This window comes from Marmota marmota, unplaced genomic scaffold (assembly GCF_001458135.2).
Source record: "Marmota marmota marmota unplaced genomic scaffold, marMar, whole genome shotgun sequence".
Classification (NCBI taxonomy): domain Eukaryota; kingdom Metazoa; phylum Chordata; class Mammalia; order Rodentia; family Sciuridae; genus Marmota; species Marmota marmota.
The window spans coordinates 56,051,311-56,074,661 of record NW_025999977.1 but is presented as its reverse complement, the minus strand read 5'-3'; the positions used below and the strand labels follow the sequence as shown (position 1 = coordinate 56,074,661).

At 40.5% G+C, this 23,351-nt stretch overlaps 1 long non-coding RNA gene across 1 annotated transcript; it reads right to left on the bottom strand.

Moving 5' to 3' along the window:
* Positions 1–486: 486 nt before the first annotated feature.
* LOC125617279 lies at positions 487–17,481 on the bottom strand. Its single transcript, XR_007348257.1, has 2 exons — positions 17,148–17,481; positions 487–1,169 (listed from the first exon to the last, which is right to left on the bottom strand). It is a non-coding gene; the product is annotated as an uncharacterized LOC125617279 (long non-coding RNA).
* Positions 17,482–23,351: the final 5,870 nt, after the last annotated feature.

Sequence of the window (23,351 nt, the reverse complement as noted above, 5' to 3'; positions counted from 1 at the left end):
AACAAGCATTCCCTTATCCCTGTGGTGACAAGGACACCACCTGTGGTGCTGGAAAGACAAAGTGGAGTGATGAAGAGACCAGGAAGAAGACTGACTTAGATGCCTGCCCATTCCCCAACTCCTTAAGTCAGATCTTGGGAATGAACCTGGCGTGATTCTCAGACCCCCACCTGCTGATGTCCCAAGACTGCCAGAAATTGAAATTTCAAACTGAGAAAATATGGAAAGTGCTCAAAACCATGGCTGGGCCTGTGGTATGCTGAACCAGGGCTAATCCTGCTACTCTGCAGAGTTCAAAGACACAGGTATGGGATGGGAACGGGAAGGACAGTAGAATGAATCAGAGTAAATTTCCTATGAGTTATTACGACCAGTGTAACTGTACAGCACTTTCAACCGCAAGAGTGGGAGGCTATAGTCCATGCATGTATGATGTGTCAAAGTATATTCTACTGCCACGTGTAACACAAAAGAACAAATAAAAAATTTAAAAAGACATAGGTGCATTGTATCAATTTTCTCTTTGTGAGTAACAAATTTTTATAGACTTAGTAGATTAAAAAAGCATGGGATAGTTTGTTAGGATAGTTCTGTAGGTCAGAAGCCCAGCAAAGGGAGCGGGGGTGGTCAGGCTCTCCAGGGTAGAAATCAAAGTTGATGGGCTGATGGCCTGTCTGGAGGCTCTGGAGAAAATTCTATTTCCAAGTTCATTCTTGCTGGTAAAATTCAGTCTCTCGCAGACATCAGATTGGGACCCCTGCTTCCTGCTGGCTGTCGACTGGAGGATGCCCCCCACTTTCCAAGTCACTCACTTTCCTTGCCATTTGAGTCTTTCCTATCTTCAAACCAGAGAGGGAACTTGAGAACTTTACTGTGCTTTGAGTCCGACTCCAGCTAGAAAATCTCTCTTCCTAAGATGAGCTCAGGTGATTAAGGTGGACCCATGTGGGTCCTTGCTCCATCTTCAGATAACTGTCCTACAACATGACCTGCACATGAGTACAGCTCCATCCCTTCCCAGTACGGGAGTATCCAGGGCTCAAAACCAGGTGGGAGAACTGGTGCTCATCCCAGAATCAGCTACAGTTGTTTTTCACCCCAGCATTTGCTGGCTCTGTGAACTTGGCCAAAGGACTCTTTAACTCTGAATCCTCCTGCTTCACACATCCCTATGGATGAAGTGAGAGAATGGAGATCAGTCTACCTCAAAGAATTATGACTTTCAAATGAAATACAGCCGGCACTGCATTTTGTAAACTATATAGTTCTTTTCTTTAACCACACATTTCCCTTTGCATAGCATTTAAAGAATTCTCACATTGTATAGCAAGTTTTTTTTTTTTTTTTTACGTATCTGCAATTTTTCTCAGGAATTTCAGAATGGTTGGCAGCAGGTATAATGTTGATTTTAACTCCACTCTTCCCACTAGTTTAAATTGATCATATGAAGGCAATTGTCCAGTAACTATGAAATGAATGTGCACCGAATGTATGCCTAAATTTTAAAAGCTCACAAGGGACTCAGGTATATATAAAGAAATGTAAACATGTACTAAATTCTTTCTTGAGAGTGCTGGAAAAAAGTGTTATATATATATATATATATATATATATATATATATATATATATATCACAGATCAAATGTGATTTAAAAAAAAATAAGTCTTTGGTGAAGATATTACCCAGCAACATTTAACTTGCAATTAACCAGTTAATAGATAAGACACAAATGCAGTGTTCTACCTTAGCAATAAATTTATACTTAAAACATTGCAGAATACAAGAAGGAGATTAAGGGGAGGGAGGAGGGATAGGAAAGGAGAAAAGGAGAGGACATGTGAATGAATATGTCAAAATTATGCCATGTGCATGTATAACTATACGATAGTGAGTTCCACCTTCATGCACATCTATAGATCACTAATCAAAAATAAATAGGTTAAAAATAAACAACAGAAGGAAGACCAATACAGTAGCAGAAGGGCAGAGGGTGAGGAGGAGGAAAGGGAAAGAGGAAATGCCCAGGACTGGAATGGAGCCATTTAAACCCCATGCATGTAGGATTGTGTCAGATGAGCCGACTGTTACGTACAACTACAAGGCACTAATAAAGCTTTAAAAAGAAGCATTGCACTGCAGTGATGTATGATTCTGTGCATTTCGCAATTTTCTGAAAGAGCTTGACAACAACTCAATTTAGCTATGTAGGCCCAGAGACTCCAAACTCCTTACTGGGGAGAAAAATCCCAAAACAGAAATTGGATTTTGCTGTTTATTTCTGTATTGTGTTTGTATATCTTCACAAAGCATTCCTCTTACAAACTGTTCTATAATATTTTGCTTAGAAACTAGAGATCTCTTTACCCAAATACATGTACGAAGTAGAAAGAAAATCTTGCTTTCCTCCTTCCATATTTCTCACACTCCCTCACCCAGTGATTAGATCAAATGTGCTTCGAAAAGCATTTATGAATACCATGGTTAAAAGAATTATAGCACAAGACTTCACTCCAATTTTTTCTTTGGTTTACCTTCTTTTTTTTCTTTTGTAAAGATAAATTTAGGGTAATGATAAATCAAAGAACAAAGATATACAATATAATGTAACAAAACAAACATGGGTTTGGGATCCACACAGAACTAATATTAAGTTTTATTTCTTTCACTAGGAAGGAATATTTCTAATTCCTCATGTGAAAAATATGGCAACGAATACTTATTTCTAGCACTAAGACGTGGAGTAGACATAAAGTCGATTGCGTGACTATGTTCTCATTAAGCAGTAGGTTGTCAATAAACAATAGCTGATAGTGTTGTAATCACTGTGCGTAATAACATTTTAAATAAGAGTCAATCTAGGTATGCTCTAATGATGCTTCATATAAAACAACACTTTTTTAAAAAGTTTTTAAAAATGCAAATCCACTATCCCTGAATTGTCACCCAAAAGTCTAATAAGGGTTTTGAAAGACCAAGATTGCTCAAAACTACAGTGGCCCACATGGAATCAGATCCAGATAGGACTGTTGCTAGGCCTGTTAGGGCTCCTTGCTCCTGTCTTCAACGCCATTAACCCAGGAGTAGCTCCGGTCCGTGGCTCCCTTCCATTCAGTCAGCATGATACCTTCATCTTTACAGACATAAACTTTTCTACAAGTTTAAAAATGTACTTTCTTTGGAAAATTAGAACACAGAATCTTTTTAAAAGATCTTTATTTTCCCCCTCAAGTATCTTCCCAAAACAGCCAGAGAGGAGAGACACATCCCCCTACACAAAACCCACACAAAAATATCAAAATCTGTTGATAATGAATTTAAATCGTAAAAAAAAAAATCCATACGCTAAAATCATTTTTATTTTTAATTTTCCCCTCTTTTTTCAAATTCATGGACATAATGTTTCTCATTGCAACTCAGAAACATCTCAAAATAGCTGCCAGAATCTTACAAATAAACATAAAACCAAGACTTTTGCAGTGTAAAAATAGTCCTCACTTCTGCTGTAAAGGTTGTTTGCCCTTCTAAATCTTTGTTAGGGTTGGGACTGAATAGGCAGCTTAGGCATGCAGCCACATTTAAATAAGGCCAGTTTTCCTCTCTGGAGATATTCATACATACAGCATTTTGTGCCCTCCATCTCATATATGTATGTGCATTCATTTTTTTTTTTTAAAGTAGAGAAGCAGAATACAACCAGAGAGTTGAAAAATATGCATGAAACCAGTTCAATTGCAATGTAATTCATGCAGGGTTCTATTACATCATAAATTATGGCCCCAAAAGTTTGCTCTGAAGAGTATTATATTCAAAAGTGCCAACTACAATAACGATCACCCTTTTGTTTCATTTGCCTCCATATTTAAGTTGGGGGAATAGACAATTTAACGTTAGCACAACCAACATTTCCAATCAATGCTCTGGGAAAGAGGTTCACTCTCCTAGTCCCTTTCTTTGAGGTAACTGGAATCCCGTGTCTCACTTATTAATCTTCTGAAATGCAAAGCCCATGGTCTCACCAGCGAGTCGCTGGACTCAGTTCCTGGAAGGTCCATTTTGATGGGGATTCTGGCTCTACCAGTTTTCATGGCACCATAATAGGTAGGAAGATCATCCCAGACTGATTTTTGTAAAACAGGTAAAATAGGGATGTGACCTACAGTTCAACTGGTGATAGTTTTCATGATAGAGAAAATCTTTTCTCATTTCCTATACCTTAAAAAATGAAAATCAGAAAAAATTGAATTTCGTTCCTTTTTGTGATTCACTGCAGGGCCTTAGCAGATGTTCGGCAATACAACCTCTGCCTCACCTCCTCCCGCTTGCCTTTTAGTTCTGGAAAAATCGGTTGCTTGGCATCTTTGGAAATCTGCCAAGTCCTCCCCACCATCTTCCAGCTTTCAAGTGTTTGTGCTTGCTGTGCCTTCTGACAGAAATGCCTAGTGGGAGACAACTTTGCATGGATATTTGTGTTTCTGTATATTTTGTGGGAAATGCACAGATTGCCCTGTTTCAGCCCAACATTTCAAGGACAGGTGTACAGCATACATCTTTCCAGAAAAAGGATTTTATATCTCTGAAGAAAAGGGCAGGCATGCTTACTGCCCACTATAAAATATTCAGGTTCCCTAGGCCGTTCTCCTAACCTTGACTGAGAAGTCTGTTAGAAATAGCCAAAGGGAGCCCGAGCCCTAGCCCTTTCCAAGCAAAGCATCCATAAACACCTCTGAATATTTCCCCACTCCATTCCCTGCGCACTGCTCAATCAACGTGAGGGCAAACAAGGGCCATCCTTCTAACCGTGTGAGAAAACAGGGCATGTTAGACTGGCTTCCATTGTTTTGCTCCAAAACCAAGTGTTAAACTCAGCTCTTTAAACTGCACTGGGCAGTTTAAGGCCTAGGAGCAGATGAAAGGTCAATTTTGAATCATGTTCATCCTCTGCCTCTGACTCATGCAGGTGTCACTAGGAGGTCCCCACCATTGTAAATAGTGATTTCTTTCCAGGGGCACCGAATATACTCTAGGATTATACTTGTATAGAAACCAGGGGTTAACTTGTCTCCCTCATAGAAGGAGGATGACACAACAGGATCTCAGTAGAACTTTGAGTATTTAAGAAAATATTGCCATAGCTTAGTGTCCCTCAGGTGAGTTCCGGTGGAAAACTTCTGAAGGGATAAGCGTACACCCTATGGGCAGTTACTTTAGGACAGCAGTCACTCAACCAGAAAGCGTGGCATTCCATGCATTCCTCACTTTGTCTGAAGCCTCTACTGACCTCACTTCAGTTTTGGAAGACTTCAAGTCAGTCTCCTCTCACTGACAAGGACAGTGGTTAATGGAGTTTCCATAGCGTTCTTCCCCGTAGACCATGGCAGAATCTGTATAGTTACTAATATATTCTACTACATTTACAACAATGTCCCAATTCAAGTATTAAGACCAATACAGAAACTTAAACCGAGTTTGCTGATTAGATTCAGGAAGTCTGTTTGCACATAATAACACTAGACTGGCTTTCCTCTGGCACTTACATTGCTGTTGAGAGTAAACTTGAAACATCTGAGTCAAATTGAATGTTTTTGGTCAAGTGCTCTGGCAGTCAGGTCAGTCAAGGTGGCTGGCTGGTGGAGTGAGATATGTGACTTACTCAAGAGAAAAGTAGCTAAAATTTGAGACTGGGTGGAAGTGAAGAGTGGATGCTGTTGCCAGTCAATTCTCCACAGGTCTTTCTCACCTCTACACATCTTTTAAGCAAGGAACTGGCTGCACTTAGTCATGGGAATATCTCTAAGAGATACCTGTATCGTGAACACCGGGAGACAAGACTAAGAGAGTAAGGTCGGGCATGCTTACTGCCTACGATAAAAGAGGCAGGTTCTCTGTGCTTAGAGTTTCTGTCCCATGAGCCAACCTACTGCTTATTCAGAAGTGCTCTACTTTCATCTGAGTTTTCCTTGAGAATTCTGGCTGAGAGAACTGCCTCAAAAGTGTGGATACTTTGATGTTACTCCTGTTGTGAATAGCAAACTGTCCTTTCTCTGTACACTTGGAATCTATGCCTGTTCTTTAATTCACGAAATTTTGGGAAGTTAACACATTGGTTTGTAAGTAAGCCTGTTTCCAGATTTTCAACAATAGCTCCTCTACCTGTTGCCTCACCCTCGGATGCTCTTTACACTGTGAATGCTCTTTGTTTTCCTGATACTCTTTGCTATTTTCTTATACTGGTAATGAGATGTGTATTCTGTCTGTCTCCCTCCAATTGAATGTATGCTCTGGGAATGTCATGATGACTCTAGGTCCTACTGTTTCCAGAGCCCTGAATAGTGCCTGACATTAAATAGACACTCAATAAGCATTTTTTAAACATATTGGGCTTTCTTTGGAGATTTGGAGATTATAAGAGAAAGAGTATAGATGCTGTCTCTTTTATTGTGTGTGAATCATACAAGAAATATATTAAATACATGAACATCTTCTGATGCAGATACATGCATATTTGTAACACTTAACTTGCCACAGAAGGAGGTATTTTTATTAAAGAAGATTTAACTAAAACATGGAACATTTTCTATGCCAAAAAATGTTTAAACAATTGTAAGTAATCCGTTCATAAAATGAAGCATTATTCCATAATTGTATCCCCAATCTTACAAGTCAACATTAATAGAGCAACATAACTTTTCTATTAGGATGACTTTTACTGGAAAATATACACAGTTTAATTGAGGTAAAAATCTCTTATTGACAAACTAACTTTCTGTATTAAAATTACATAGTATAATCAGAAACAGAGTTTTGGATCATTTCACTGGAAAGAGTGAATAGAACCAAGAAGCAAGGCACCACATCAGGAAAAAACAATGCTAAACAGAGAATTTGATCAAAATCTGTTTTAGAGTAAGGCACATACAATGAAACAGTCAATACTATGCTCAAATCCAAAGACAGAAATATGGATAGAGTTTGGATGAAGATCATTCTTACTTGATTGACTCTGTATTCAGTTGTTTTTGTCTTATTCTGACATTCATAACAATTATAGTAGTGTTGTATTTGAAGAAGGAAAATGGCACAGGAAAAACACAAAGAGCTTATAAACATCTTAAGAAAGAAAAGTTACTATTTTTCTAACAGAGATGGTGCCAGAGGCTCACCTGCCCAGTCCACAAAGTGCAAAGGGTCACTTTAAAAAGTTCAAAGAAAGAATTATTATCATCAGGCTAAGAGTTCCTCAGATTACTCACCACTTTTTGTTTCTTTGTTGTTATTAAAAGAAATTATTTCTTCCAGTGGCTTTGATTTTAGAGAAGAAATGAGCAGAGAAAAAAATGAGCAGAGAAAGCCCCTCCCATAGTTTCCCCTGTTATTAGAATCTTCCCAACACCTGATGAACATCCATATCAATGCATTATTATCATTCACCAACATCCATACTTTACATTAGGGCCCCTAATGTATATTTTGTGTGCTTGACAAATTCTATCTAATGTGTCCATCTTTAGAATATCATAGAGAATATAATTATTCGCTAAAACCGTTCTGTATTGCACCCATTCATCTTCCTCGTGATTCACCATTCAACCACTGATGACAACGGACCTTTTGATTGACTCTAGTTTTGCCATTTCAGAATGTCCTACAGTTGATGTTACACAGTTTGTAGCTCTTCAGGTTGATTTCTTTTCACTTAGAAATGCTTATTTAAGGTTCCTTGATGTCTTCTCCCAGATTTTAACTTTCTTAATAATGTTGTTTGGTGCACAAAAGTTTTTAATTTTCCTGAAGTTAAAGTTACTTTTTGGTTGTGTTGCTGCTGCTCACACGTCTGGTGTTACATCTAAGAATTCATTGTCAAGTCCAAGGTTATGAAGACTTACCCTCATGTTTTCTTCTGTTTTATGGTTTTATCTCTTAGATTTAGATTACTGTGTGGAAAGTTGTTCTGGTACTATTTGCTGAAAACAGTTACCTCCCCATGGAGTGTCCCTGACGCCTTGACTGTAGATGCATGGGCTCATCTATGAACTATCGGTTCCATTCCCTCTATACCGGTACCACATTGTTTTTATTACTGTAGATTTCCAGGTAAGTGCCTAAATCAGGAAATTTTATACTCTATATTTCATTTTGAAAATTGGCTTTTTTTGATCTCTAGAGTTCTGTGTGAATTTGATAATTGGCTTTGTTATTTCTTCAAAACAGACCTTGGGAATTTTTGTAGAAGTTATGTTGAATCTTACATGCTAGATCACTTTGTGTAGTACTGACGTTTTAATAACATTAAGTCTTTCAGTCCATGAACATGGGTTTAGATCTTCTTCAATTCTTTCAACAATATTTATTCTGTAGTCTGCAATGTACCATCATCATCTTCTTTATCAAGTTGTTTTTTGCTAGTGACCAATACAGTGATGGTTATAGATTTATCTTTAGTGTTAAGAAAAGCTGACCTCATAGAATAAGGCTGGAAGTTGTTGTGGTTTGGATATGAGAGATTTCACAAAAGTTCCTGTGTTAATGCAGGAATTTTCTGAGGTGAAAGGCTGAGAATAGGAGAGCTATAACCTAATCAGTCCATGGTAGTTTAAATGGACTGGCAGGGTGGCAACTGTAGGCGGACGGGTCATGGCTAGACGGGGTGCCCTGGAAAGGTGCATCTTCTCTGCACCCCACTACCCACCCACTCTTCTTTCTGACTGCCCTGATAGAGCAGTGCTGCTCCACCATGTCCTTCAACCGTAGTGGTGTATCACACCTTGGGCCCAGGTCAGTGTAGTCATCTGACCATGGACAAGACCCCTAGAGTCATGAGTAAACTTTTCCTGCTCTAAGTTCTTCTTGCCAGATATTTTGATCACAGACATAAAAAGCTCATGGACACAAAAATATTCACTCTTCTATATCTTGGAAGAGTTTGAGAATGTTTGATATTAATTCTTTAAATGTTTGGAAGAATTTACCAATGAATTAATAAAAAGCCCTTCAGGATAGAGGCCTACCTCAATTGCAGAGCATTTGCTTAGCATACTTATGGCCGTGGGTTTGATCATCTGCATCACATAAAAATATTCCCTTGGCTGAGGATGTAGTTCAGGAGTAGAGCTCATGCTTAGCATGCACAAGGCACTAGGTTCTTCCCTAGTGCAAATTCAACAACAAAAAACAAAACAAAACAAAACCAAAGAAAATACCATGAAGCCATCTGGTCCTGTAATTTTCTTTGTTGTTATGTTTTTGATTACTGATTACTCGTTACAAGTTTGAGATTTTTAAAATATCTTTTTGAATCAGTTTAGGTTATTTGTGGGTTTCTTGGAACTTGTGCATTTTATCTAGGTTATCAAATCTGTTGGTGCACAATATTTTACTGTATTCTCTTTTAATTATTATTGTTTCTGTAAGGTTGGTAGTAGTGTCTCAGTTTTCTTTTTACATTTTAGCTATTTGGATATCCTCTTTTTCCCCAGGTCAGTGTAGCTAGAGATTTTCCTATTTTCTTGTCTTTTTAAGTATTCAGTTTTTGGTTTTGTTGATTTTTCCCATTGCTTTTCCATTCTCTGTTTCATTCAGTTCCACTTTAATTTTTGTTCTCTTCCTTACCCTACCTGTGAGTTGCTCCACCCCCTCTTCTTTTGTTCCTTAAGGTATACAGATAATTGCTGATTTGAAATTTTTCTTCCTTTATAGTGTAGGTTTTTATATCTATGAATTTTTCTTTTAGTATTTCCTTCACAATATTCCATAAATTTTAGGATATTTTGTTTCAGTTTTTATTTGGATCTAAATATTTTCTAGTTTCTCTTGTGATGTCTTCTTTTACCTATTGGTTGTTTAACAGCATGTTTTTTCATTTCCATGCATTTAAAATTTTCCATTTTTGCTGCTTTTATTGGTTTCAATCTTTATTCATTTATTGCCAGAAAATATACTTCATATTACTCCGACCTTTGTAATTATATTAAGGTTTGTTTTATGACCCAACATATGGTCTGCCCTTGAGGATGTTTCACATAGACTTGAGAAGGGTCAAGCTGGACATTTGGCCATTGCATGGTGAATCTGGGACTGTTGCATTAAAAGTAAAAAATAAAAAAAAAAAAAATTGAAAGGAAAGCACCATCCAAGGGTTCAGGTTTTTCAGATGAACCCTTTGCTGCCTCACAGACTGAGAACAGAAAACTCAAGTCAGCAGTATCCTACCAGTGAGAAATTCAGAAGCTCTGGTCCTTAGGAAAAGGAAGCAGTCTGTAATGACATTTCACAGTCTGCGCCAAGAGTGGCTTCTAGCTGTTGAAATTAGAAAATAAAGGATTACTTGAGCATGAGAACAAAGTCAATTGCTTGAAAAGGATAGATGAGTTGGATACATTCATTAATTGGTTGATAAAAACGGAAAAATTAATCACCAACATTAGAAACAGTGGGACATTACTACAGATCTCACAAACATTAAAATGAAAATCAGAGTATATTATGAATAATAATTTTGCCAAAGAATCTGAATATTAAACAGAATCGGCAAATTTCTAAAGTGTGTGTGCCTCATACATGTACCTTGCCAACACAGACACTAGAGGATCTGAACAATTTTATGTCTGTTCAGTAATTTTATTATGAAGTAAAAATATCTCCCATAAATAAATTCTAGTTACTTGGCTTTACAAGTGAATTCTTCCCACAAAGAAAGAAATAACATCAAAATATTTGAGAGAAAATGAAAATCATAGTACATCTCTCAACTCTTGCTAAGGGAATTTCTGCCTCCAAACATGAAAATTTGAGAAATTAATTCTCAAAAGTGATTCTGATGTGTGTCTGTCTGACCTTGTGTTGTGGTTTTTGGAAAGGAGGAGTCTGCAATGTGTTCCTCTTGATGGCATTGTGTAATTAATTATTCCTGATAGCAACTTGCTCGTTTTATTGCTTCGAGGAGTTAAACTTCTTCACAAATCATCTCATTCATGCTTGTAATTAGAAAAAGTATACCAGACCTATGATGTTACTGGAAAAGTTAGATCTGTGGGGTCACTCATTGCCCTGCACAGAAACTGCTGCGTTGGTATGAAACGTGAACCACAGCACAGGGCTGAAGCCTGGTCTCATGCTCTACTGCCAAAGTTAGGAAATTCTCAAAGCTTTTTGAAAAGTGCATTTTTACATTGCTCTGGTCTGAAAACGTTGCATCTAGTTCCTCTATGCTCTCTGTTGGGTTGTTGTTCCCTGCTCGGGTAATACCTGGGAGAAGCAGTGTTGAATTCCCTATTTGGAAGGGGAGTGCTCTGTGTGGCCCATGGACAGGTGGTTGAGGAGGACTTCCCCTTGGGAATTTGTGCCCTGGGACAGGCGTGCTATGTACTTGAAGCTGCTGGCTGGTGATTAAAGGGGTTGGACAGGCTTACAAGCACAGATTCTTCTCTTGCAAACTTGATGATCTCATACAAAGACCTCGTCCCCAGCTGGTGTTTGACTTGTATCACTGAATATGCTAAAAATTTGAAAGTTAAGTGCAGCTTAATTTTTTTTTGCTTTATATGTTGTCCAAACACAAGTGTTGGTAAAGTGCAGTAAAAGGATGCTCAGAATTTCTGAGTCAGAAATGTGAAATATGTAAGGAACAAAATTTGGTTGTATCCCAATGTCTTTCTTGGATGTGAATAGTTCTATTCATTTTAAATTTGTTGAACAAAGTGCAAAGTTGGCAATTATCGGAATTTCCTTTGAAATTGAATGTAATGTTATAAAAGTCTAAAAAAAAATGCATGTACAGGTAGACATTTTCCTAAACTATGTACAAAAGTATAAATGGTGCAAAGTCTCCAAGGAGCAATTCAACAACACCCACATATAACTTTTAAAATGCATTTAAAATTGTTCTTACTCCAATTTCAGAATTTGGAGAATTTCAGACCCAATATGTTTTCTTTTAAATTTTAGATATATTTAATACTTCATTGTTAAATAGTAACTAATTGAAATTCTACAACTTTATTAGACAATAAATTCTGTCTGTGGGATTAACTGCTATGTAGATGTGAATTATAGTGTAGATGATTCTATGCTTGTGAACAAAGATGTTTACGATACATGATTAAAGAAAAACACATGCTACAGACAGGCCATGCCAACATAGTTTATAAAATACATGTGTGTATACTACATATAAACACATGTAAAACTTTTAGAATGGTTTCTGGATGGTAATTAATACTCAGTAAACGTTAAACATAAAGATCTTATAAAAATTGGGGTATTTTCCCCTTTGGTAGGAATATGGATATTTTTCTTATTACTTCTGCTTAATTTTTAAAACTCTCAACAATTAGCATGTCTTATTTTTATAAATTTTAAGGTACAATTTTGATTGTTTTAAACAGCTTACTAGATTCATCTTCATTTATTATTAGGCAAGTTGAGCAGTAGTTTATTCTATAGGCACCAAAATTTTAATGAAGAGATGCTAGGTGAGGAGCAAAGGGAGTTGGGCGGACAGGGGAGGGGTGGAGATGGAGAAATGGCCGCACCTGCGCCCAGGTCCTAGGGTGTGTGTTGGTGACGATGACAGACAGCCAAGGCCGAGGGGTGAAGCTGCAGCCCTCAGGGGCGGGCTATGGCTTAGGCAGAGGACACAGGAAGCAGGGGACCATAGCAACGGCAGGACATTGGGTGTCTAAGCAGGAATTCAGGGTACGGTGTCACGAATTTAGAGTGACGAGGACCTCGCAACAGTAAAACAAACACAGGTGAAGAGAAAACAGGGTGGGGTTCTGGAACATTGCGAGGACCTCCAATCAGGAGACCTGAGGAAACACTGCATCAGCCCCAGAGAAGGGTCTGTCCACAGAGGCTCAGCCTGAAGACACTGGAAGAGGAGGAGAAAGGAATACCTGGGGCACATGCCCAGCAGCGGGTAGCATTTACCTGTGCCCATTAGGTCAAGTCTCTCAGGGGTGTTATTCCACTCTGGTTTGGACAAGCGTCCCCCAGTGTGGTCGGGGCTTGGTTCTCAGCCTGTGGTGTGTTCGGGAGGTGGAGAGGTGGTGAACCTTTAAGAGATGGGCTAGTGGGAGGCCTTCTGATCACCCCAGGCCCTCCTCTTCCTCTTCCTCTTCCTGCTTCTTTCTCTGCCACATTTCCACTGTGATACACTCCACCCCAGACCCAGAAGTTATAGGGTCAACATCACCATGGACTGAAACCTCCAAAACCTTAAGCCAAAATAAACTTTGCTTCTTTTTTAAGATAATTATGCAGGTATTTTGTCACAGTAACAAAAAGCTGACTAACATATGCTCTCTATGTTTAAAGATTTACTTTTATCAGATTTATTAGTATATACTTAAGAAAAGGCTTAAAGTATGTAACTTGATGTATTTGAACGTGTTTTAACATATTTGTGAAACTCTTCCCCAAATCAGGACACATCTACCACCTCTGAAGAGTCCTCGGTCGGCTTATGATTTCTTCCTTGAGGCCATCATCTTTCACTATGGATTAGTTTGCATTTTTCTAGAAATGTATTCAACACATACATGGAATATGCACCCTCTTTTGTCTGACTCTCATTCAGCATAATTACTTTGAGGTCCATCCATGATTTGGCTCTCCCAGTTGTCCTTTCTGGCTTATTTCTTAGTATTCTTACATGAATATGCCACAGTGAGTTCAGTCATTCCTTGTAATTGCCCCTGGGTTGTTTCTAGATTCGACCTGTTAAATAGTGAAACTCCTGGGAGTACCCAGGTTTGATTCTTCTTGTAGCATGTGCTTTCTTTTGTCTGGGGTCAACCCTAGGGTATATAGGTGCGTTTTTAAAAACCTGCATGTGTTTTCTAGAGTTGTTATAACATTCTGTGATCACTGCAATATACAAAAATATCGCTGATCTATGTTCTCAGCAACACTTGGTGTGATCAGTCAGTTAATTGTAGAGATATTGATAGGTAGGTGTGCAGAGGGACATTGTGATTTTAATTTACATATATTCAACTTTTACATTAAAGAGTTGATTATATTTAGGGAATCTTTTTATCTTCTTTCATGAATTGACTACAAAACTCATTTGATTATCTGTTTTGGATTGTGTTGATTATTACTAACAAATTGTAGTCACAGCAGTTTGGGAGGCTGAGGCACGAGATTCACAAGTTTCAAAGCCAGCCTCAGCAAAAGCAAGGTGCTAAGCAACTCAGTGAGACCCTGTCTCTAAATAAAATACAAAATAGGGCTGAGGATGTGGCTCAGTGATTCAGTGCCTCTGAGTTCAAAGCCTGGTACCAAAATTAAAATTAAAAAAAAAAACGTCAAAGTTCCTTATGTATTTTGCATATACCTCCTGGACCTTATGTAGGATTTACAAAAGTTTTCTCTCAGTCTATGGAGATCTTAATTTTAACAAATCCCTATTTATCAATTTTTGTCTTTTATGGATCATAGTTTTGGCATAATAGCTAAGAAAACTTTGTTTAACTCAAGAGCAGAAATTTTTTTCTCTTGTTTTGTATTGATTTTTATGGATTTATGTTTAGATTTAGAGGCATGGTTTATTTTTAGCTTTTACATGTGGGGTGAATTGATCAAATCTTATTTTGTTTGTTTGGCTTGTTCATGGACCTACAGTTCCTCCAGCATCGGGAATGCATATGGGTTTGTTTTGACAGGTCCTCTACTGTTTTTAATCATTGGTTTCTGTGCCTTGGAATGTCTAGTACATTTTTATTGAGTGACAGCTATTGTAAATTCACAAAAGGGCTCCAGATGATGTGGCTTCCACCATGAAAGATCCACCACGTTTTCCTTGGGTATGAAAAGTGGGCATTGCTCGCCTTGATTCAGTTCCTGTCTGGCCTGGGTCTCCTGCGAGGAAGGCTCTGCCTGTCTCCTGCTGCAGAGTGCCCAGGACTTTCTGCTGAAACCTGAAGGATCATCCCTTTTGTTTCCAACACAGGAAGCCCTTGTGCTTTTCGGTGCCCTCTTCATGGGAAACTCTTCCCGGAACTCTTCCATCTCACTGCTTCCTCATCAGACTCCTTCTCTTTGGTCTTTAGTTTTCCCTCTAGTCTACCTGGCCCCAGGTCCCCTCAAGTCCCCATCCCCAGCCTGGCCCCTGGGGCTTGGACTCTCAGCTTTGGCCTTGAGTCTAGGTCAGCACACATCCACCCCCTGAAGGGCTTCTGAGAGCTTATCTCCTCGGGAATTCCCCCCTCCCCCCAGGGTTTGTAGGTTTAGTAATCCTAGGAAACCTGGAAATAGTTTCAGGTTTTTAAAAAACTCAGAGAGTTTTAGTGCTTTTCGGTGAGAGTGTGGAGCTCCAAACTACCACATCCACTTCAAGAGCAAAGTTGGGCACAGCCCTCCACCTCTTGTTGGTGGATTAACCTTCGCCCCCTCTCTCTTCTCCTGCGGTCTCATTTGTCTTTACAGCTGTCGCTTCACTTAAGTTTCTCTTACATTATCTTCCACTACCGTTGAACTGTGTGTGTGCTGTGTGTGTGTGTGAGTGTGCACGTGTGTGCACGTGATTACTAACTTGGGCTCCTTTAAAGTTCCTGGGTGCAGTATGTTCTTGCCCCAGAATTTCTCCTTTTGTCTTTTGAGAAGGTTATTTCTGACCTGTGATATGCCCCTGTATTCTTTATGTCCTCAGATTTTCATTTTCTGTCCTTAACTTATGTTTGCTCTGTGTTTTAGACAAAAAGCAAGTCTCAAAAAATGGGGAGGTTAGTGGTGAGCTTGAGTATTAATTCAAGCTTTTCGGATTTTATTTTAAATCAATTCAGTTTTATCAGATTGTTTTTAGTAATTTTTTCCTTATAAGAAAAATGTTTATTATTAGGACAGAAGCCTCAGTAACCAGGTGTACAGTCCTTCCAAGGAGATTTGGGGAAGAGGAGAAAGAAATACATGAACACACGTTAATCAACTGTTTTCTATTTCTGATTTATGTCATATGTTTTAAACATTAGAACCTTATTGGATAAGGTCATCAAAGGGCTCTAGGGTCCTTTACAAACACCTGACTCCCGAGAACCTGCCTTGCATACTAGTAGGGCTTAAAAAAATGTTCATTTGAGTTCCTACTGGAAATGTGGGTCAGTGGGCAGAGGGTGGAGAAGCTTGTGAGAAGCTCCCAGGAGGGCTGGAGCTGATGTGACCAACACCAAAAGATGGATTAGAAGCAATTAGATTGCTTTTAGGAATCACATTCTCTAGGACACTAAGCCATCTGAACTCTTCTACGTAAATTAGAGATTAACAACTGGACAGATTGAAGGCAGGACAGGAACAGTGTGGATGGCCATCAGTCCATGCAGCTCAGGCACACTCAGAGCCACGGTGAGCCGACCTTCCCTCCTCCTCCTCTGGCACTGTCTTTAATCCATGGATGTATTCATGGACCACCTGGGTATATTTTTGTCTAGTCAAGATGTTAAGGGGATTTTGAACATAGAGAGGGATTGGGATAGGGACCAGAGACATCAGTGCTTAATTTTGCATTAGTGTCTTGGGTTATTCCAGCTCCTAATTTTATGACTTTATTTGCTATTAGAGTGAGTTAGCCATCCAAATAAAATTGCCTAGCTTATACCTGTTAAGGCCTGGAGTGATTTACAGCCTTGCGGACACCATGCTGTTCCTTTGGGCATGCCCTGTGCTTTGGTGATGATCACCTAAGCTGACTTTCTCAGGTAGCCAGGGGGACCTCAGACCTGGCCTGCAGGAACAATAGTGCCACACAGGGATCTGCTTCAGGTGGCGCTGAGACGGACGCCATCTTCCTTGGTCTCTACCTCTCAGGGGCTGCTATGTTCCCTTCAACATTTAGATTGTGAATGCTCACCTACTTCTGATCCCATGCTTAGCCCTATTTTTGTCTGAATAGGAGTTGCACAATTCCAGGAAAATGTATTTCTACTTTGTATTATGTTGGCCTTATTTCCCCAGGAGTCCCAAGTAGAGGTGGAGTCATGGCCATCTTCCATTATGATTGCACCTCCCTTCATTGTCCAAAGAAATGACAGGACGTGCCTAGATGGTTCAAGCCCCCACCAGCAGCAGCAGCAGAACCAGCACCACCATCCTCCTCATCACCACCACTATTATTATTCCCTTTTAATCTAAATGGCTATCATGCATTACTTACCTGATGAGATAAGGTGGAGTAGGTCCCTTCCGTGTGGATGGTAAGTGAGCCACTGTCATGTGTGACACAGAGTTTCTGCCCTCCTGAAGTTTTCACTCTAGTCAGCAGACAGGCCACACAGAGTCTTGCAATCAGTAAGGAGTTTCTGATATTAGTAAGGAAATACCAGGAATTAAAAAAATAAAACATGGCAAGGGTAGGCACTAGTGTTTCAGAAAGAAGTGAAGGATCTGAGCTGAAACGTTAACTGGAGATTTTGGAAAGGGCAGCCCGCCAGAGGACGCAGCAGGTCTAAGGGGGCTCTGTGAGTCAGGAGGTGGAGTGGTTTGAAGAAGGCAAGTAGGACCAATATGGCTCACTGTGGTGAGAAGAGGAAGTGAGTGCAAGGAACTGAAGAGGAGTTAAGCAAGATGAGATCATATAGGACCCGAGGCATATGGCAAGAAGCGTACGTGTACATGTATGTTGATGTCCTGATGACTCGGGTTCTGATGGTTTAGGGGGAACATAAAATGGTGTAGCCACAGTGGAAAACAGAAAGGTGGTTCCTCAAAAACTAAAAATGTAGAATCACCATATGACTAAGAAATATGCTTTGGGGTAAAAGCAAAAAAGAATTGAAGGTCTCAAAGGGATATCTGTGCCCCCATAACAGTGAGATTCATAATCGCCAAAAGGTGTAATTGATGTAAGTGATGTGACTTCGTGGACGGATGCATGGATAAACAAAATGTGGGCCAGGCACAGCACGGAATGTCCTTCAGCCTTACAACGAAGGGAAATTCTGACGTGTGCTGACATAGGGATGAACCTCAGGGGCATAAGCGAAGTGAAAATACTAGTCACCAGAAAGATCTCTGGGTGTTTCCACTTGTGCGAGACAGAGAGAGCCGACAAACTCCTGGAGACCAAGCAGGGGCTGGCAGAAGGAGGGGAGGATTGGTTAGTGGGTGTGCAGCTTCCGCTGGGAACGGTGGACAAGTCCTGGTGGTGGGGACCGTCACACAATAATGGACGCACTTGATGCCACTGGACTGAAGAGTAAGATCGTAATTTTTATGCCAGGCATATTTACCACAATTAAAAGTTGTTAAAAGAAAATGATCATTTGATGACTAAAGTCTAGACTTCAGGAGGTTAGCAGGAAAACATGAAGAACTTTGAGGAGGCTGTTGTGTATCCCCAGCCAGACGCCATGGTGGCTTGGATCAGATGTCACTGGGCGCCTGGTGTAGGATGGTTCCAGTGCAGATGGGAAATGAAAAGTTACAGGCAGCCTATTCTAGGAAGCTCATTGTAAAGCCAGCAGGAAATTCTAGCTACATTATTTACAGAGTGTGTTAGGTAAAGGAGATGTGTGTGTGTGTGTGTGTGTGTGTGAGAGAGAGAGAGAGAGTGTGTGTGTGTGTGTGTGTGTGAGAGAGAGAGTGTGTATGTGTGTGTGTGTGTGTGTGAGAGAGAGAGAGAGAGAGTTTCCTCAGCACAGAGAAGTTCTGACAGAAGAGGAGGAGACTAAGAAGAGAAGGAAGTGTATATTTGGAGGTGCCATTACATAGGGGCAAATAGAGGTCGTTCAGGGTAAAATCCAAGGTAAATATGGGGGGAAAGTATGGGAGACAATAGCTATAAATTGATGTTTAGGTGTCATGAAGATGGTGTAGTTCTCACATAATGATTTCTGCTTCAGCAGTGAATTAAGAAGTGAGGTCACTATCTCTGAGTACAGAAGGACAGGGTGCTGAGGTTCGGGTGCAGAGTGGAAGTATGAATGAGCATCTTGGTGAGGGAAGAAGCAAACTAATTAAAGAAAGGCAGAAGATGGCAGAGCAGTACCTAGAATCTATTTGGGATTTTGGGCAATGCACGTAATCTTATTTTTTTCTTGGTGACACTCCTACACGATAGGCATTCTTTCACCTAAAAGCACAGGTGCAGAACCTGGGGACGGGAGGGCAACCGATCCTTTCCATTTTGCAAGGCTGCACCTCAACATACATTATCTAGGACCCACCCTGTGCCCAGCTCCGGACATTGCTCACTTAATCATGACGATATCTAGATAAAAGAGAGGTGCAAAGAAGCCTCCGGGCAGTTTGTCAGGGTCACAAGGATCAGAGGCAAGTTTCAAATGACTCTAGCTTCAAAGCCAATCTCCTCCACCATGCTGCCTCACCTGTGTACTGTGCGCAGAGCGGGGGCCTCCTCCAGGGGCAGCGGCTGCACAGGATGGCCCATGGCCAGTTTTCTTCATTCTCCAAAGTCACCAGAAAGACACAATCGTATGTGCGTGTTTTAAAAGGTATTGACAATGTAAATTTTGGAATTTTCACACAAGAAGATCGCAGAATATGGTTAGGTTTTACCTCTTTGCTGAAAAGGAAAAGAATTTGAGGCCTAAAGTCAAACAAATCAGAACTATTGCTTGGTGTCCACATTTCTAGTTCCATACTATTTGTTCTTGAAATTGCAGGGAAAAAAAATCCATTCAAATACATAGCATTCTTTGGAAATGTCAGTTTTCATATGTTCAAATCTGGTGTTTTCCTACACAGAGGGCAAAACGCCCAAGCGTAGTAGTTAAGGGTCAGCAAAAGTCAGAGCACCCATCTTCACTCCTACTCAGCCCAGTGTCTGGAGTGAAGCGTCCATCAGCCCCTGAGCCTCAGCAAGCCTTTCTTCCCCGTGTCTCTTCTCAGGAACACCTTCCAATCAATGCACCTGTCACCACCTGACATGTGTAAATAGCTAAAGATTTCATCTAAAATAAAACATGTCATAATTCTTCCCTGGTGGAGCTTTTTGTATCATTGAATCTAAAATTAAATTGATTTACCATTTGTAAGCATAATACCAAATGCAGAGTGATAGAACTGATCATATTTTTGAAAATCCATTTATGTGTCAAAAATACCATATACAAAGCTAAATAGCAAGCTGTGAAGAAAATTGCAAAGTGCACATCCAAAAATCCAAAATATATGATGGAAAACAGAAAGACATTAATATAAATATAGATAAATCATATAAAAAGATAATTCACAATAACAAACACAAATGTTCAACAGAAACAAAAAAATTGTTCAACTTACAAACCTAAAAAAAATACAACATGGTTATTATCATTATTAGCCATCTGATTAGTAGATAATAATTTTTAATTAATTATAAATAAACAATTATCATTGAACTTTGAAATGCTAAGGGTTTATAAATATACAGAAACACTGTACTTCGTATTTGATGAAAGACCATTCAGATATGTCTACATATCTACAACTACATAAATACATCTGTGCATTCAACATTTATACAGTTTGTCCCTGTAGACGGCAATTCTACTTCCAGGAATGTTCCCAGAGTGGCCAATAGCTGAATGGGCAAACATAGGTACATACATAAGGGACTTGGCCATATCACTGGGACCATCAAGGATCTCAGGACAGAAAACCTGGTGCCCCGAGTCTTAACCAAGGAAAGCCATTTCTTTATGTCGTGGCAAAGAGGCCCCCCGCTGTGTTCCTCACACTGGTATCTAGTTGGCATTCCTTTCACAGTTATGTGATTTAAATGTGAAAAAACTCTTCAGGAACTGATAGAAATTATAAGGCATATAGTGATCGATTTGTTAATTTAGTCAATCTTCACAACTTTTCTGCCCATTGAGTTATAATCCCAGAATTATTTGAAAAGTGTATGAAAGATTAATTGCAGATTGATAACACTTTCAGATCTGCTTCAAAGGACTGGAGGCGTAGTTAGTGCGACTAGCTTGGGAAGAAGAAGACCCTGCGTGACAGCAGCGGCTCTGGTGCCTGAAGCAGGAAGTGGCTGACTCTCCACGCAGGGATTTTTTTAAAAGACTTTTAAGTGGGTTTTGAAGACCAAATGGGAATATATGAGATAGAGAATGTAGAGAAGCCTTTTTATGCCTAGAACCTAATTTTGCACCTGAAAGGACTTGGAGGCCACAGTACTAAAGAGGACAGAGAAACCACGGGTAAGGGGTGAAAATAGTTCAGGGCAAGTTTGGGAAAGACTTTGGAAAAGATAAGTGTTTTTTTTTGCTTGATCCCATATCAACAATTTCAAGAAAAACCGTAGCCTGATCAAATCTTTGTTTGAAAGACTAACATGCGACAGTGAGAATGAATTGGTAACACGTGATGTGACGCGATCCTCCACGGAGGCAGCACCTCTGCTGTTCGGCCCACGCAGCCCTCCTCTGCTGCAGCTTCTGTTAACTCAGCCTGTTCCCCGGGTCCCAGGCAGCCCACTGAGGGTCTAACTCTCCACTGCCAATTTAAGGAACGTCACTTGCTAAGTTGTGCTAGAAACAGACACAAAGATGATAAAGGCATGGTTCTTTCTTTCTTTCTGAAATGCTGCAGGCTGGTAGGACAGGGAGGTTTTGAAGTGCCTAGCAACTGGGTCTGTAAACACAATTCTAAACCCCATATGGTGGGGGGAGACTCGACTATTCTTGGAAGCAAAGTTTTTCCAGGGAAGAAAACTCTTGAGGTAGACTTTGAAAGATGAGATGGGACTTTACACAGGAGCGGAAGGAGAATCTTCTCCCCTCTCTCCAGTAGCAAGGCTCCTCCTGCTGCATCTTGTAGTTTCTCTAGGTGCCTGGAACTGAGCCAGGACTTCACCTTCTGTGTACACTCGTACGATGTCATTAGGCTCGCTCTCAGAAGTAAGTCAAGTAATCTCACTTTTAGAAAAAAAAATAAATAAATCCCAGGAAATTGAATTCGGTGCTTATCACAAGAATATTTGTGGAGGAGAAATGACATCCTACTCAGCCTGATACCAAAGCACAGGGTGTACTCACTGCCAGCTCCTCACAGGTACCCCTGTGACGCTTCTCCTCCAGCCACACCTGTGCCCTTCCAAGTCATGAGGGGCTTTGCTTGTTCATACAGTACCCCAAGTGCAGAGCTCAATACAGGGATCCAGGAGTTAGCCCCAAATATTTCAAATAATGAACAAGTCAATTACTATATCAATGCCTGAAAAGCACTTTTGGGACTCGCATGGTTCTGTCAGATATGAAGACCTTTTGCTTTACGTATTCTGCCTTCTCAACTCAATCATCTGTCCCCTGAGTACAGCGTCTCCCTGCAGCTTCTTTACAGCACCCATCCCCAGCCTCCATCAGAGAAGGCCAACATCAGGCACCTAGACAGATTTTTTTCCTCTCTTCAGTTCTGGGATGGACTCATCGCCTGCTTGGCTTTGTTCTCCGCTGTTTTGAAGAAGAGTAGACATCACTGTCCTGTTCTTTCCCCAGGACGGCTTCGGGGCTTGTGTTTTCTAAATACCTTCTCAGGTCTTAGCCTCTGCAGCTGATGTGACCCATGCTGAGATCTTCTTTCCTCAGTTGGGGTGAGTCTTGCTGTGGCGTGCACAGTGGAAAGGAGACAAGGTGGTGACTTGTGCAACTTAGTGGCAAGTGGGGCTCACCGGCAGGAAGGAGCTCCGTCCTCTAACATCAGCCGTGAGATCTGGGATCTCTCCAGATGTCTTACTTGCCACCCCTGCAAAGTGTCGTCTGTCTACCTACCTCCAGGGCTCCTGGCCTACTGACCACTCCCGCTGCCCAGGAGACTGACCCTTCCTCTCCCATTCCCATGGGCTCACTCAGAGGACTCGCTTCGGCTTGTGGGATTTACCAGGGTGACCTGGACCAAGACCAAACAGAGGCTGTGAGTGCCACTGAGTGGCCGTCCATGTCCTTTCCCCTGTGCTGAGGAACTGGCCCAATCCAGAGAAAACCAGCTCCTTCAGCCCGGGATCTGGAATTAGATCTGGTGGGAGAATGGCAGCTGACTCCAGCCAATACCTAACATGGCAAAAAGTAAGCCACTGCTGCTCATGCCTCTGGGATTTGGAGGTTAATCCTTGCCCCGACATTGCAGAACACCTCACTAAAATGTAGAAATCTTCCCTTTGTAGGCTACTGGATTCCTTGTAAGTCATGATTTCATAGCAGCCACTATGACCTTGGTATTAACTTTAATTGTATTTTTGAAATTCTGTCTTGTCCTAGTCAGCTCAGTGTAGGCACAAGAATAACAAAGACGCACACTCCGGAGACCGTCCTGGGAAACAGGCTGTGTGTGCAGCAGGCAGAGTGGCGGGGGGGAAGCCACAGGTGGGAGCCCTCTGCACGGGTCAGAGGTGTGACTGAGGCCAGATGAG